We start from the raw sequence: 17500 nt of genomic DNA on the forward strand, positions 1-17500 counted from the left end.
TATATATATATATATATATATATATATATATATATATATATATATATATATATATATATATATATTTTTTTTTTTTTTTTTTTTTTTTTTTTTTTTTTTTTTTTTTTTTTTTTTTTTTTTTTCTCGAAAACACGTTTCTTTCGAAAGGGACCGACCAGCTGGGCTTTACCTGACAGCGTGACTCGACAGCAACCAAGGCGGAGGAAAAGAGAGAGTGACGAAAAAGAGCAGGCGAGGCGAAACGCAACGTCACCAACTCACGTAACTTGAGATATGTTGCCAAACCGGAATCGAGTAGGCGAGCGCACGAACGAACAAACGAACGAACGAATTCTGCCTTCCTCTGGGGGGTCGCTCCGGGCTTGCGAGGTCCGTCACGCCCACGCCCTCAGTTATTGCTTTCTGAAGTTATGTTTTATATTTTATCATCTAACTAGAATTTGTTACTTCTTATTTTTTATATTCTGTTCGTCTTTTTTTTATTTATTATATTATCTTCTATATTATTAGCATTTTTGCCTCTTATTATAGTTATTTTAATTAGATTATTTCTTTTATGATTATTATTTAAACTCAGTCATTTCCTTTTACTATAATTCTAACTCTACTGTTTCCTTTTATTTACTTATTTTTTGCCAGCGTCTTTTACTCGAATTCACTGCGCTGTGAGAGAGTGCATGACGTGTGCGCTTTGTTTACTAACGACTTCGGGACCACGAGATCGAGCATGGTGTATGTTTCACTTCCGGGGATCTTCTCTGAGCCAGGGGAGCGTGAGGGGGAGAAGGCACTAGTGGCTCGATGGGTGAGGAGAGGGATTTGTGTGTGGGAGAGAGAGAGAGGGAGAGGAAGGGAGGGAGAGGGAGAGGAAGGGAGGGAGAGAGAGAGAGAGAAAGGAAGAGAGAGTGTATGTGTGAGAGTCTTACAAGACGAAGAAATGGCACACTACAGTAATAGTTCTTCGCCTCCCCCCTCCCCCTCCCCCTCCATCTCCCCCTCTCCCCCGCCCTTGCACCTGTCACGTCCTCTCGCCAGATTGCTTCGTCTTTTGTTTCTGGGCGCTTCTTTAATCACTACCTTTTTGATATGCATTTCACGGAAGCGCATTTTGGAGATGACTAACATCCCGTGGTTTGGCGGGAAGGAGGAGCATTGAGGAAGTGAAGGCGATTCAAGGAAAGGATAGAAGACAGACCGGGTGGCTTCGCTCTTTCTCTCTTTCTTGCTCTCTCTCTCTCTCTCTCTCTCTCTCTCTCTCTCTCTCTCTCTCTCTCTCTCTCTCTCTCTCTCTCTCTCTCTCTCTCTCTCTCTGTCTCGTACTTATTCCTCCTGTCCGCTTTCGCCCCCCCCTCCCTCCCTCCCTCCCTTCCCCCTCTTCGATTCAGCGTACAGAAGCTTCGCCGAAGAGAAGCAAGCCTCCGCGAAGAGCTTTTGTAAGCACCTTCCCCATCACCTCAAAGGCGCTTAGCCTATTACTTTTCCATCCTCTTCCGCGATCGGGGAAGCTCCGGAGACGAGGGGATTTCGCGCGGAAGCCGCCTGCATTTTCCGGAAATGTGACTTATGCCCAGCTTCTTCTTTTTTTTTCTCTCTCTCTCTCTATTTTCTTCCCTTTTTAAGTGGACCCGCTTGATTTTCTATTGTTTTTTTCGTTATTGGGGCTACTACATATTCACCGCGTTGTTTGCTTGTGTCCGAGCGGCGGCTGTGGCGAGCTTAAAGAGTAAGGGTCTGTTGGGTGTGGGTCGAGTCGGCTGGGGAGGGAAGGGAGACCTTTGGAGGGGTAGGAGGATGTCGGGAAGGGAAGGGAGACGTTGGGAAGGGAAGGGAGACGTCTGGAGGGGGAGGTGGAAGTCAGGGGGAGGAGGTCGTCGTCAGGAAGGGAAAGAATGTGTGAAGGAATGTGGATGGGGAGGAGGACTTTGGGAAGGGAAGAGAGACGTTCGGAGGGGTAGGAAGATGTCGGAAGGGGAAGGAAGATGTCTGGAGGGGGCGGAGGAAGTCGGGGGGGGAGGTCGTCAGGAAGGGAAGGAAGACGTCTGGATGGGGAGGAGAACGTCGGGAAGGGGAGGAGGACGTCGGAACGGGAAGGAAGACATCTGGAGGGGGAGGAGCTCGCCGGGAGGAGAAGGATTAGGTCTGGAGGGGGAGGGGGTCTGGGTCCGGGAGGAATACATCTGGAGGTAGAGGAGGAAGTCTGGAGAATGAGGAGGACGTCTGGAGGATGAGGAGGAAGTCTGGAGGATGAGGAGGACGTCTGGAGGGGGAGGTGGTCGAGAAGGGAAGGAAGACGACGGGGACCTCGGAAAGGAGTTACGAGGCCGTTGAGGAGGAAGTTGCACATCAGGAAGGAGAAAAGGGGAGTAGGGCTTTAGAGGGGAAAGGAGGAAGTGTTGATTCGTGTTTTTTCAAAGCATTTAGTAATAACACTTTGGCAATGTTTGTGTTATTCGGAGATGGAACATTTTCGCTATACCCCCCCCCCTTCCATTCCTTAGAAAAAAAATGGCAATAATTATCATGTTACGACTTTTTTCTTATTATTATTCTTATTCTTATTCTCACCGCAGAATTAAGTTCTGGTAAAAAATAAAAAAAAATGTCGATCGAAATGTAAAAGAATTCCCGCGATATGCTCGAAGTGATCGAGAAAAAAAATGTTATCGTATAATAAGACGATTTAGTGTTGTACAGAAACCCCCATGAATTAGTCTGGGTGCAGTGGGCCGAGCCGGGAAAGGAATGGGTGGTGGGGTTTATGGGGGATGGGTGGGGAGGGGCGAAGAGGGGTGGGGGGTGACGTGGAACCCGAGACCCGCCGAAATACGGGTCCGATATTAATTCCTCGGTTTGCTCGATCAGGCGGCAAGGGCATAGCGGGGGGAAATATTTTGTGGGGCGAGCGATGTTGGGGAGGAGCAGGAGGAGAAGGATAGAGGGATAGAGAGAGGAGAAGGGAAAGGGAGGGGGATGGGAAGAGGGAGTGAGTGAGTAAGTGGGTGTGTAAGTGATTGAGTGAATCGCAGAGGAAGAGGAGACAGACAGACGGACAAATAAACAAAGTTTACCTCGATGCACACACTGTAGGCAGAGGCTTTTATGTGACATCATGTTTATGCTATGGTTATTTATATGTAGGTGCATAAAAAAAGAAAACTAGTCTGCGGGCCAGGTGTAGGAGCCCACGCTAGCATTGCAGCGTGCAGGCAGCGTTGCAGGGGTTACATGCAGCCCCATGGTGAAACAGCTTTAGTCTGGCGAGCTACGACTGAGCTTCGGGGTGCCATGCACGGCTCATGATGTCGTTCTTCGAGAGGCTATTATCATATACTTTCTCCTTTTTCTCTTTCTTCGTGTTTTTTTTACCTCTTCCTCCCCTTCCTCTTTGTCCATTTCTATCTTCCCCTCTTCCTCCATCTCCAATTCTTGCTTGTTGTTTCGATCTCCTTTATGAACCTCTGTCTCCCTTCTTCCCTTTGTCTTCCTCTCTGCCTCTTTCTACATTACCTTTCTTTCTCTCCTCTCACTTCCTTTTCTGCCCCACTTCATTCTTGCCTCCTTTCCTTCTTTTTCCCCATTCTCTCTTCTGCTCCCCTCTCTTCTTATTATTCCCTCTTACTTTTTATTCTTATTGCTTTCTCCATTCCACCTCTCCCTCACCTTTCCCTTCCCTTTCTATTATTCTTTTTCCTTTTCCGCCTTCCGACTCTTTCGTTCTCGTCACTCTCTTTTTATGTCTCCCCATTACTCCTGTCCTCCTCCTCCTCCTTTTTTTCTTTCTCCTCCTTCTCCTCCTCTTGTTCGTTGTCGTCGTCCTCCACCTCTCCTTTTTCTTCCTCCTCTGCTCCTCATCTTCCTCATCATCATCCTCTTCATCCTTATCCTCATCCTCATCCTCCTCTTCCTCTTCGCCCTCCTCTTCGCCCTCTACCTCTTCGTTACTTTTATAGGTTCATGGAAGGGAAGAGAAGCCTTGGGGGTAGGGGATTGTGGCAGGGAGGAGGTGGTATACGAAAGGGGTGATTCAGGGACAAGCGAACTTTGGGAATTAACCGTAACTTTACCGTTAAAATAAAAAAAAAGTTATGAAAAAATCCCTTACATGACAGCTTGTGTAAATCCTCGCTCACTTTCTCTTACGACGATTTTGGGGTTTGAAGTTGTATTAATACGTTAAGAACTTCTCTCGCTTATTTGAGGACAAGATAAAAAAAAATGTCCTTACAGATTGAGGTTGTTGCGTTGTTTTTTGTTTTTTTATGTTTTATTTTTATTTTTCCTTCGTAATTTTCGCGTTCAAAGTCATTTAGATTTCCATTGCTCGTCTTTATCTGGTATGACTGATGGATAACCATGATGTAACTGAGAGTTGGAAGGTTCTCAGAAAGGGAGAAAAAAAGGAGAAAAAATAGTCGAATTTCGGATTCTTTCTTTTGTAATCTCAATGGTCATGGCATTTATCTGATTTGCTGATAGAGAACCCAAATATATAGATAAAGGAAGAAAACAGAGTTAATGTAAACGACAGAGAACCACATGGGACTTGTGTTTGCTCCCAGAAGGCAGTCCGTGTTCCTAATTAATGGCTGTTTACTAAGTTTCTCCCCTCCCCCCTCTCTCTCTCTCTCGATCGCTTTCTCTCTCTCTCTCCCTTTCTCTCTCTCTCTCCCTTTCTCTCTCTCTCTCCCTCTCTCTCTCCCTTTCTCTCTCTCTCTCTCTCTCTCTCTCTCTCTCTCTCTCTCTCTCTCTCTCTCTCTCTCTCTCTCTCTCTCTCTCTCTCTCTCTCTCTCTCTCTCTCTCTCTCTCTCTCTCTCTCTCTCTCTCTCTCTCTCTCTCTCTCTCTCTCTCTCTCTCTCTCGGTTGTCTAAGGTGGAGCTGCTTGCCATTAATTCATTCATTTATTCCTTCAGTCAAACAAAGTTGGGCTGTTAAGAAATCTCTTTTTTTTAGGTGGGGGAGGTGCTACAGAGGATTTTGACCATATTTCTGTCTTAATACGAATTTTCTTCTTGTTGTTTTTCTCTGTGTATTCCGTGTATTCCGCGAAGGCGCCGAGGAAGATGGCAGGCACGTGGTTGATACTTGATATTGTGTTGGACCGCGTGACGGGAAGGAGACGTGTGGTTGAGTAACGCATTGCCACGTTGAACAGACAAAGGGTAGGGTGGATGTGACGAGGTATTCAAATTTCATGTATCTCTTCTTAAGTTTCATTGTGTTTCTGTGCGCGTATATATTGTATGTATGCGCACACCCACGCACATACACAGGCACGCGAACAAGCAAGCGCACATTCACAGGCACACACATGCACAGTTGCACACGCATAAACACACACACACACACACGCACACACACACACACACACACACACACACACACACACACACACACACACACACACACACACACACACACACACACACACACACACACACACACACACACACACACACACGTAATCTTAACATTGATGTGTGTATGCATCATATACGCTCATCAGAGAGAAATAAGCACATCAACATCAAGAATCACGCTTAATTACAACTCATGCAAAAAAAGACACCGCCATGTAGACTCTCTTGAGACACGAGCAATCCGAGGTCGGGATTAACGTGCAAGCATTGCAACATGGCTTGATGTTTATGAACTGCAATCATCATGAGGCTGTTTTGTGTGTGTGTGCTTGATTTCATTTACGCGCACATGTAGGCGAGCACAGTTGCTTGTGTTTGTGTTCATGCTTGTCACAATGGACGTCATGCTGTCAGATTGGCGTGGCATTGTTACTTCCCATGTTTGATGTTGTGGGGGGAGAGGGGGCGGGCGTGGTACGGCGATTTCGACCCTTCGGTTGATATGAATAAGGCTCGGAGTGGCGGAGCAAAGAAGCGGCGGGAGGATTTTATGTGCGGGGTCGAAAATCATGCCTGAAGATGGCAGCTAATGTTGCATTGGAGAAAGGAGGGGAGAAGGAGGGAGAAGGGAAGGATGGAGTAGTAAAAGGGGGGAGGAGAAGTAGAGAAGGAGGTGACCGAGTATGGAGAGAATGATAATTAAATAAGTAAAGGATGATTACAACGGGAGAGGTGAAAGAGTGAACCCCCCACCCCACCCCACTCCCTCCCTCCCTCCCTCCCTCTTTCATCCATCCCCTTTTGCATTTTTTTTTTTTTTTTTTATGTATATGCATTCTGTTTTTTTTATAACTCTTTCTCGTTTTATTATATCCCATTTGTCCCATTTTGTTGCCGGATAACGAACGCGAAATGGAAAGGTGGTACAAAAGAAAGAGAAAGGAAAGTTAACGAAGGATATTCCTTAAGGAAATTTGCGCATTTGGACCTTCGCCCACGTCACCCCCGCTCCACCCCTTACCCCTACCCCTACCCCTACCCCTTTTACTACCCCTCCCCCCTCTCTGGCTCCCCCACCCACACACATTTTCAACGTTTTCAGCTTTCGCGAAGGCAGAGAAAATATATTAAAATAAAATAAAATAAAAATGAAATGAGACGCTGGATCATGTGGAGTTCCTAGTGCAACGATTTCAGCGGGGTGGGGGTTGGGGGGTGGGGATGGGGTCCTTGGCTGATGCGGGGGTTCATTTACACTTTTCGGTGATCAGGGTGCCATCAGGAGAAGGGAAGGGGGAAGGGAAAGGGTGAAGGGGTGAAGGGGAAAGGGGAAGGTGGTAGAGGAAGGACGGTGTAGGTGGGGGAGGAAGGGGGAAAGGGGTGTGGAAGGGATAGGGAAGGGGAAGGAAGGATGGGGATAGAGACAGGGGCCTGGATGGAGGGAATGAGGAAGGGGAAGGGAGGGGGAGATGGAAATGGGGATTAGGGGTAGGGGGAAGGAGGCGAGTGACTGATAAGGACCGATAAAACCTGTCTGCTTTATTTCCCACGGTGACTAATTAAACGAGAAGCTTTTATCATCCTTGAAGGAGAACTATTTATATTCTCTTCCTATTCTTACTTCTCCGATTCCTTTTTTTTCTACCTCTTTATTTTCCACGACTTTTGGTCATCCTTTATATTGCGAAATGTGTTTCCAGAATCCATTGATTTCGAGAAGAAAAGTCGTGCGTACTTGCGACAACAGTCCGGTTTGTTTGCTCGCTTGTTTACAAATATCTGCCCGCACACCTGAGGTTGTGACAGCCAGTGCCCGAGGAACATATGGCGTCGCTGCAGATTTTGAAAAGCTGGCGTTTTGTTCCGTAGACTTGTGTAGAAGTGGGGAGTTTTTTTGTTTTTTTACGGTGTTGAAATCAAGAGCACGCACACGCACACATACACATACACAAGCACATACACATACGCGCGCGCGCACACACACACACACACACACACACACACACACACACACACACACACACACACACACACACACACACACATACACATGTATACATACATACATACAAACATACATTCATACATACATACGTACACATACACACACGCACACACACGCGCGCCCGCGCCCGCACTCACGCATACACATACATATTTAAACAAACAACTAAACAAAAAAACAACAACTAAGCAACGTCCAGTCATCCTTTCTTCTCCGCCCCCCCCCCCTTCCATCTCCCCCCCACTCCTGCCCGCCACCCACACACCCCATCACATCGCTTCCTTCCCCCCTCCCCCCCCTCTCCTCTCCCTTTTTTCCCCCGGTTTCGTCCTTTGAAGTCTGCAGTCGTGGAAGAGTCAATACAAGTTTTAGTCTCGCAGGATCTCTTGTCGGTCTAACGAAGCCTTTCTCTGGGGTGATCAAGTGGGCGTCAGGTTCGTCCCTCCCGCCATTCTCTTGCTGTCTCTCTCTATATATGTATATTCATATATATATATATATATATATATATATATATATATATATATATATATATATATATATATATATATATATATATGTCGTGTCTGTATTTATTTGTCCTTTATTTTCTTTCTTCTTTCTCTTCTCTCTCATCTGATATCGTCGTGGTTAATCTGCTCCTTTCTCCTCTTCCCTTTTCCGTATTACTATCTCTCTCTCTCTCTCTCTCTCTATCTCTATCTCATTCCTCCCCCCTTGAAGTGAATCCACGTATCTGATCTTTACCGCCGAAGGATAAGGGAGTCGAGAGGTCGCGGATGGACGAGGAGTGGAAGGACCCTTGGTATCGGTTTATTTGAAGCCGTGGTGGAGGAGGTGGAGGTGGATGGGGGAGGGGAGAGAGAAGGGAAGGGGGAAGAGGAAGAGGGGAAAGAGAAAATCAAAGAGAAATACTAAGAGGAAGAAGAACAAGAACAAGAAGAAGAAAGAGCAGGAGGAGGAGAAAGAGGAAGTGGAGGAGGAGGGAGAAGACCAGGTTGTTGAGGAGAAGAAGAATACAGAAGAGGAAGAGGAGAAGGAAGAGGAGAGAAGGGAACCTCCCTTGCTCTTTTCATCATCATCAATTAACTAAAATTGCATACAAAAAAAATGTATTGATCGATTTGTAACTCTTGCAAAAGGTCGTTATGGCGACAGCGTGAAATCTGCTTGCGCGCGATTACCTGCCTTCGCAAGGTGCGATGGCTCTAAGCGGGGGCTAATTAGATTATTAATTCTCCGTGGCGGGGAATCCTTCATCGGGACGGGAAGCCAAATCATGAACCGCGTGATTAGATAGTCCGTGAGAGCGCGTATGTGTGATTCTATAGATGGAAGATAAACAACAGATATATGTATGTGTGTGTGTGTGTATGTATATATATATATATATATATATATATATATATATAGATAGATAGATAGATAGATAGATAGATAGATAGATAGATAGACAGATAGATACATACATACATACATACAGAGAGAGAGAGAGAGAGAGAGAGAGAGAGAGAGAGAGAGACTGTGGTTCCTCTGTGCTCAACTTACGATTAAGTAAATCAGGGCAAGATATGAGGTTACTGTTTGAGAGAGAGAGAGAGAGAGAGAGCGATATGGTCAAAAATGAACAGCCAGGATAGGTCAGGTATAAACAAACCAGGTCGAAGGTCAGAGGTGAGCTATTGTATAGCTTCCCTTCTGAATAACTAAGGCCTTGTCGTCGCTCAGTCAGGTTTGCGGAACTCTTTGTCGAAAATGCCAATTTCAATTAGTGCTTGTTGGTCTGCGAATAGGTTGTTGCAAGATTTTTTTGTTCATATTCTATTTCTCTCTTCCCTTTTTTTTCTTTTTTTTTTCTTTATGGGCTTCTCTCTTAGTTCATTTAGTTGTTTGATTGTTTGTCATGCGTAGATCACTCTGGAATGGGCGTGGAAACACAAGCTCCCGTGGGTGTGGGTGTGGGCGTGCGTTGTTTTCCGAGAACTAGGATATTCATTGATATCAGGGTGGAGATGGGGGGTGGGAGGGAAGGGGAGGGTGGGTAAGTAGGTGACCTTGCTTTGAAGAGAATGACGCGGCACTTTACTGGAGAGCATTGCCAGTGTTATTGTTATTGTTTTGTTTGTATAATTCTGGGGGGACATCACCGTCCTCGTTTTTATTATCATTGTCATCGTCATCATTATTATCATCATCCTTCTCCTCCTTCTCTTCCTCCTCCTCCTCCTCCTCTTCCTCCTCTTCCTCCTCTTCCTCCTCTTCCTCCGCTTCATCACCATCACTTATCATCATCACCATCATCATCATCATCATTATTATAATCAATTACCAATCGTCAATCACCAATCATCATCATCATGGTTATTATTATCATTGATAAGCAAGCAAACATAATATGAAGAACGCCCGAATGTTGTTCCGATGTTCATTACTCGCTCCGGTTGCCTAACCCCGAGCGCGGTACACTTATTCAGGTTAAGATATTCTCTTGAAACATACGCGTTAAGTATGTGCTGAGGGGGAGGAAAAGGGTAGGGGGGGTAAGGGAGAGAGTTAGAAAGAGGGGAGGCGTGCTGAGATAGAGAGAGAGAGAGAGAAGGAGAAGGAGAAGAGATAGAGGATGGAAGGGGGTAGAGAAAAAGAGAGAGGGGAGGAAGGGGGAGAAGAAACAGAGAGAGAGATGAAGTAGAAGAAGAAGAAGAAGAAGAAGAAGAAGAAGAAGAAGAAGAAGAAGAAGAAGAAGAAGAAGAAGAAGAATGCGAAGTTCAGAGAGAGCGAGAGATGGAAATAGAGACGCAAGGGCCAGATAAGAAGACACAATCTAATAAGGGGTGAAATTCAACCCCGTTCCCTCAGCCCACTCCACACCGCCCTCAACCCCCAACCCCACCCCAAGCCTCTCTCTTCTAGAGGCCTCCACGTGACGGCGCTCGATTAAATTCCGAGCGATGCCTGCCGAAATCCGGAAAGATGGCACCACCGCGCCATCTGTTGCTTTATGCATGGGTGTGCGTGGGGACATGTACCTTAGTTTTTTTTTTCATTGAAAATTGTTTTTAATTTTTTAGTTCTGTTTGTTTATTTAGAGCGGGAGATGGAGGAAGAAGAAAAGAAGAAGAAGAAGAAGAAGAAGAAGAAGAAGAGGAGGAGGAGGAGGAGGAGGAGGAGGGAAAGACTTATAGAAAGAGACAGATAGATAGGAACACAGACAGACAGATAGACAGAGACAGAGAGATGAGGGAACGGTAAAACAAGTACCCCTATCGTATTCACCAGCCTTCACTTTCTCTAGCTCCGATTCGCCACGTCTCCCCCATTCCCCTATTCCTCCCTCCACACCCTTCATCACCTCTATCACCCTATCCACAACCCCTTCACCCCCCACCCCTCCATCACCCTATCCACAATCCCTTCACCCCCCCATCCCTCCATCACCCTATCCACAACCCCTTCACCCCTACCCCCATCCCTCCATCATCCTCACCACAAGCCCTTCGCCTCCCATATCCCTCCATCCCTCCATCAGCCCGGCGCATATTCACTTATATCAACCCTATCCCTCCACCTCCCCTACTCCTCCCCTACCCCCTATCCCTCCATCCCTCCATTACCCCGGCGCATATTCACTTAAATCATGACCGCAATGATGTCTCGTCGCGGCCTGAGCATGTGGTATGATGACGAAGGGCTTCTAGGAGTCGCGTCTCGGAAGGCCAGATGGGACACGGATTCTCTTGACAGAGCTCTGTTTTTTTTTTCTTTTTTTTTTTTTTTCATCTTTGGGTTTTATTTGTGCGTGGGTTGTTTGTTTGGTTGTTTGGTTGTTTTGGTGGTGTTGTGGGAAGGGTGGGTGGGTTGGGGAGGGAGGGGGAGGGGAGGGGAGGGAAGGGGTGTAATTGGGTGAAGTTTGTTGGAGAGGAATTCCAGGAAGGGTAGAAGTTAGTTTTTTTTGTTTTTTGAGGTCGTTCGGTTATTAAGGTTGGTGGTTAGGTTGATTGAACTCTCTTTAGGAGTATGGGGAGGGGGATGGCGGGCCGGGACTAGGGTCGTTTTCTTCGTTTGTTTTGGGGTCGTTGTTGTTGTTGTTCTTTTCTCTTTCCCCTCGCCAAGGATCGCATCGTCCTCTTATGCATCTCATTACACTTCAATATGCAATTTCCGGGCCCACACGCTTCTCGAAGGACGTAAGTTAGGTTGAAATGGGGGATGGTATGTCTCTCTCTCTCTTTCTCTCTCTCTCTCTCTCTCTCTCTCTCTCTCTCTCTCTCTCTCTCTCTCTCTCTCTCTCTCTCTCTCTCTTTCTCTATCTCCCTCTCTATCTCTCTCTCCTCTCCTCCCTTTCCTCCTTCTCCTTTTCCCCTCTTGCCCCTCTCCTCTCCCCACCACGTCTCCACCCCCTCTTCCTTCTACCCCCCCCCCCCATTTAATTCCCAAACAATGATGCAGTGATTCCCTACAGTGTCTCATGCCGCTAATAGAAGTTACATACTTATCACAATGTATTTTTTCCGTGCTTTCTATCTGGAAGAGACAGGTGTCGTTCGTTTCCCCCTTATTCGTATGTGTGTGTGTGCGTGCGTATGAATGATCGTGCATGCTTTTGAATGAGAGTGAGAGTTAGTCTAGCTCCGGTGACGGGACTAATATTATACATCGGCGTTGCATAACCCTATCTATACAAGGCGTTTGATATTCCCATGGTCGCTGCCAACATGCCAGGCCTTCCGCCAACGTCAAGCATTCTTCGTGTGTGTGTGTGTGCCTGTGCCTGTGCCTGTGCCTGTGCCTGTGTGTGAGTGAGTGATTGATAGATATGACAAGAGGACGAGAGAGCCGTGACTTCGAACAAATATAAGGAAGGACGGAGATGTCTGTCTGACTTGAAAGGGAACGTGGCCGGGGCCTTTTCTTCCTCCATCCCAGCCGGAGCCATCATTATCATATCCCTGTTAAACCTGAGTGTCGAGGGAAATGCGCCATGTTGTGTATGTTGAGAGAGAGAGAGGGATGGAATGTGGCATGGCAAGGGAAGGCAAAAAAATATTTAATACAATCAATGGAGCGTTACTTGATGGGAACTCAAGGTCGCTCATACATCTACACAACGAGTCGTCTGGCAGTCACAATAACCGGAGAGCGATGCATTTGCATATAGTTAAGCAATACAACATGCATTGCACGTATTCTTGAGAGCACCGACTGGCGTTGAGACCTCGACCTAAAGCAAGAAATAATTATAAAAGTTATGATGAAATAATAATCATGATAATGATAATAATGATAATGATGATAGTAATAATGATAATGACAATAAAGAAAGAAATCCCGCTGAGGATTAAAGTTCAACAGATAGTAAACTTTTGCGGTTTCTGTGTGTGTGTGGTTGTGACCCATAAAAGCGTGCGAGGGCGGGAGTGTACACAAACAAGGCGCAGGTGTTAGTTTCGCGTGGCGGTGGTGTTGTGTGCGCGTGTCTTGGGAGTAATGAAGTTTGGATGAAGAAAATTTATTAATTAGAGGTTTGATTTCTCTAAAGAAGGCTGTAAAATTCTGCGTGCGTGTGTGTGTGTGTGTGTGTGTGTGTGTGTGTGTGTGTGTGTGTGTGTCTGTCTGTGTCTGTGTGAGTGAGCGCTCATTTTTCGGGGAGTGTGAGGATGTACATGTAGCTTGCACTAATTTGCTGACAGCGACAGTGCCAAAAAAAATATAGTACTTATTGATTACATTTTTTACAGGAAATAAATTCAATCACTGGGAGAAATTCTATCGTATCTGATTACAAACGATCAAAAAGTTTCGCTGGAGTCTAGATTAGCTTCCGCCTTGCAATTGAAACATGACCGCGTTTTTCGGTTTCCATATCTGAAATGGCTACGCTCGTTTGTCGCCAGTCATCGATGCCTTTTTTACGTCACCTTTCAACAACATTTTCCCTTCGAGAGTCGATTTTCCTTGTCAGATCTAGTGTTTGAAGAGCTAAAGTACGTGTCAAGGGAAGTGGTGCGTGTATCGCATGGTTATTTGCTAATCAAGTCGGACTTTTTTTTTTTTTTTTTTTTTTTTTTTTTAAGCCTTTCTGAAATTGGAGTGCTTTGGGTGAGTTGTGAGTATTAATGAGAGAGAGGTGGCACGCTTGTCGTTTTCCCACGTGTGTGTGTTGGGTACGTATTGTTTGTGTGTTCGTCCCTTCGTAGCGTGCAAACACAAATCATCGATAGACTTTCATCGACGTCTCTGCAGTTGCAAGCTCAATCCGACGTCTTTCTCTGATTTCAGGTTTTATTCCGTAGCAAATGCGATGTTTTTTGCCAGTCACGCGCGTCGCTGAAAGGAATTCTTGAAAGAGTTCTGACGACGCCCCTTGGTGTTATTGATATGCAGAGGCTGGGGTGGGAATGCGAATAGCTGTGTCAGTAGGAGTATGTGTGTGCGCATGTACGTGTTTATGTTCAGTCTTTACGTTTATTTTTGTGTATATTTTTATCGCCATGTGAACATGTTCGTGATTGCAAGTACGTTGCATGTGTGTAGCAAGGCATGAGCATGCAGGTATCCACGGAGGCACGATTATCAAGGTAAACACGCCCGCTGACGCCTTGATTCCAGACAGCCCGAGTGCTTTTGGTTGGTTGCACGAAAAGACGCACGCAACTGCGACATGTATGCGTGTACGTACCAAGCCGTCGCCAAGGCCTGCACGGCAACTCCTTAGTCCCTCTCCGGGGTTGCAAAATGACCCATTAATTTTTTTTCTCTCTTATTTTTTTTTACTTTTTTATTCCGAGTATTTCTTTTTTTTTAGGATCCTTAATTCCCTCCCGCATCGCATCTTTCTTTACTCCCTACCCGCTTTTCACCCGTATGCTCGGCGCCCTTGCACGCCCTCGCACGCCTCTTCCGTTCGGGCGCACGACCCCGCTATATCGAGCGAGACTTCCGGTCCGTGCCGAAGCGCTACGCCAAGCAAGCAGCTTTAAAACGCGAGGTTGAACTAGCGATCATCGAGGCCGCCCCGGGAAAGTCCGTGTGTTCGGCCGCTGTACGCCCGCCCGCCCGCCCGCGGCCCAAATCCCCCGTCTGACCAGTTGCTCGGGTGTCTGTCTGTCTGTCTGTTTTGTTTTGCTTGTGACTATGTGTGTGTGTGTGTGCGCGTGTGTGTGTATATGTGTCTGTGTGTGTTTGTGCGTGTGTATGTGTGTGTGTGTGTGTGTGTGTGTGTGTGTGTGTGTGTGTGTCTAAGACTCGGAAAGAATCCGAGACGTCATAACAGAGATTGAATTTCAATATCACTTTTTGTGCCTTTCTTTCTCCTTCTCTTTCGTCCTCCTCTTCGTAATAGGATTTTTTCTGTGGGGTTGTTTGTTCTCTCTCTCTCTCTATCTCTCTCTCTCTCTCTCTCTCTCTCTCTCTCTCTCTCGTGAACGACTTGAGGGTCCAGGGATTTCACGTGTCTTTCATCTGTTACGTCGCGCGTGGAGCATGATGGCGGCAGTGGCACCAAAGACTGACGATGACGATGGATGAGCAATTAATGCGATGGAGAGGGAGATTGATGGACAGGGAGGAATAAAATGGTTTGGGATTTTTTTTTCTATCTCTCTCTTCTTGTTTTTAATCGAGGCGCATTGACCGGAGAGACAAGTGCCTCCCTTGGAAAAATATTTTGGCATCGGTCAGATATCCTGTAATTAAAAGACAGGCTCTGATTGGATGATTGACGGTTGACGGGGTAAGTGAATCGTTGAGAGGGCGGCGCCAGGAGGGGGTGATTGCGTTGGGGGTTCGTGGACTCCGAAGGAGCTTAATGATTATTTGTTTGTTGTTGTTTGTGCTTGTTAGTGTGTTCTAGTACAAAGTCGGGCGGAAAGGGTTGGGGTGTCATTATTTTTGTTAATGGTGTGACTGGTGTTTTTTTTTTGTGATTGATGGTTGTGGCGATGAATTGTTGTATTTGTTTATTATGGGTCATCGTTTGCGGTTGATAATATATTGTGTTTTTGTTGTTGGTGTTCTGTTTATTATTCTGGTCTTAAATACTACTCGCCTTGTTATCTGGTTTGGTAGGTAACATTAACGTGATTGATAAAGTAGTTGAGAAAGTTTTACTTTTTTCTTTCATACCTTTTTTTTCATCGTGTTTACGTTTTTTTCATAGGATTTACATGTGTTTTTCACAGGTTTCACAGTCTTTATTTTTATTTTAAACGAAGAGTAAAAGAACAGAAGCCCAAAGCCTTAAGACTGCGGATCAGTAGCGCTTTATGAGACACTGTGCCTCTCCTGGACGGACGACCGTGCTAATGGCCGGCGCGAAGGCTTTATGCTACTCCTCTTCGTTTCTTTGCCGTTTTCTTTTTCTTCTTTTTTTTTTCCTTCTTGCATACTAGATGGTATTAGGCCCGTGTAAATAGCACGTCAGCTGTCGGTTGGGTTGGGCATGAAAGTGGTCTGATTGCGGTTCGGGGTAAACAGGGAACTAGATCGCTGGCAGGCAGGTAGGCAAACAGACAGGCAGACAGATAGATAGACTCATTAACAGACAGACAGACAGACAGACTTATTTATTAACAAACAGATAGACAGAGAGACACAGAGAAAGAGAGAGATGCGGGGTAGCGTCCCACACACCTCATGGAGGAAAAAGTGCAGACGGTGCGTGGGATTGCCCGCACGCGCGCGCGCGCGTGTTTGTAAGTGTGTGGGTCAAAGTTTTACCGTGTAGTGGTAAGAGAAGCACGTGTGAGGGAGCTTCGCTAGCTGAGAGTACTTGACAAAGCTCACCGCCCCCTCTACCCCTCCCCTCCTCCTCCCTCCCTGCTCCTATCACTTTCTCCCCATCCCTCCCACTACTACTCTACCAGTCTCTCGTCATCTCTTCTACTGGTATTCTATCCCCACCCTCTCCCACTGCCACTCCATCATCTTCCTTCCTATTACCATTTTCTGCCTCTTCGCCTAAGCCATCTACCAATCGCTACGGTATCCCCCTCCCTCTCTCCCTCCCTCCCTCCCTCCGCCACTCTCTACTCTCTACCCTGGGCATCCACCTACCGCTATCTACCAGCTCTCCCTCCCTCCCTCCCTCCCTCTCTCCCAAGTACTGCTCACTACCTTCTCCCTCTATCACTCTACCCTACCCCCTCCCTCTACCGCTCGCTACCTCCCCCCTTCCTCTACCACCTCTTACCCTCTGCCCTCTCCCTCAACCACGCTCTACCACTCTACCCTCCCTATACCGCTCCTCCTCCCCCCTCCCTCCATCCCCCCCTCCCCCTCTCCCCACCCCTCCCGCCCCCAGAAAGGTGGTCGAGGTCGCCCCATCCAGCTCGTTTCTGCCAGTGTGTCTCCAACCCGGGTCCCGGTACCGTGCGTCCACTCCGCGTGTGTCATGTGTGTATGTGTGTGCACGTGAGTGTGTTGCGATAATCAACCGGATTATCGTAACTCAAGTGATTACTTATACCGATTCCGGTGCGCTCTCCGCTTGTAGTGTGTCGTCGTGATGAACGTCTGGATTGGCATATATTTCAGTACTCGGGTGTTGATTGACTGGTGATTGGGCACTCACGTGAACGATACTGCAATTACGAGTATTGAAGGAATGAGGAAGACTGGGTCGAAATCCTCTTGTGATTTTCAACGTCCGAGCTCTCTGATATTGCTCTGAATAATGCAGACTGACTGCAACACGTGTGTGCGTGTGCGTATACGTCGATGTGTGTTGATCCGCTGACCTAGAGGCAGCGCCGTGCAGGTTGGGCGAGACAACAGCCATGTGTTAAAGGTCGTGCGATGACCTAGTTGTGTCGTTGAGTGTATGTACTCAGGAGGAGGAGGAGGAGGATGGTGTGGATGCCCCACGATTCTCCTGACGAAGGGAAGGCTCTCGCGGGAAGAGGAGGGCGTTCTTGCGGGTGTAGACAGGGCGAGAACGTGGGTGTGGCTTGGTATGTGGCGAACCGAGAGCCGTTGCTGGATGGGGGAGGGGGGAGGGGAGGAGGGTATTAGAGGGTCGTGTGCCCGAGGGAGGGGAGGGGAGGGGGGGAATGTGGGTAGATAGTAAACGGTTGAGCTCACTCCCTTTCTCCTATCCCTGTAGACTGCAAATGGAGAATGGTCGAAGTAGATAACAAGGCTT

The 17500-nt window shown here is 46.9% G+C and overlaps 1 protein-coding gene across 1 annotated transcript in view; it reads left to right on the forward strand.

Annotated features, from left to right (window-relative positions):
- The first annotated feature begins 16710 nt into the window (after positions 1-16710).
- The window catches only part of Dmtn (transmembrane and coiled-coil domain 2 protein Dmtn), a 27919-nt gene continuing 27129 nt past the window's right edge, over positions 16711-17500 (forward strand). The window contains exon 1 of the mRNA XM_086542118.1: positions 16711-16756. The gene's annotated coding sequence lies outside the window, so the exon portion shown is untranslated. The remainder of the gene's footprint in view (positions 16757-17500) is intronic.

The sequence above is a fragment of the Penaeus japonicus genome, unplaced genomic scaffold (assembly GCF_977035675.1).
Source record: "Penaeus japonicus unplaced genomic scaffold, GWHDUDI00000001_assembly GWHDUDI00000001, whole genome shotgun sequence".
Lineage (NCBI taxonomy): Eukaryota > Metazoa > Arthropoda > Malacostraca > Decapoda > Penaeidae > Penaeus > Penaeus japonicus.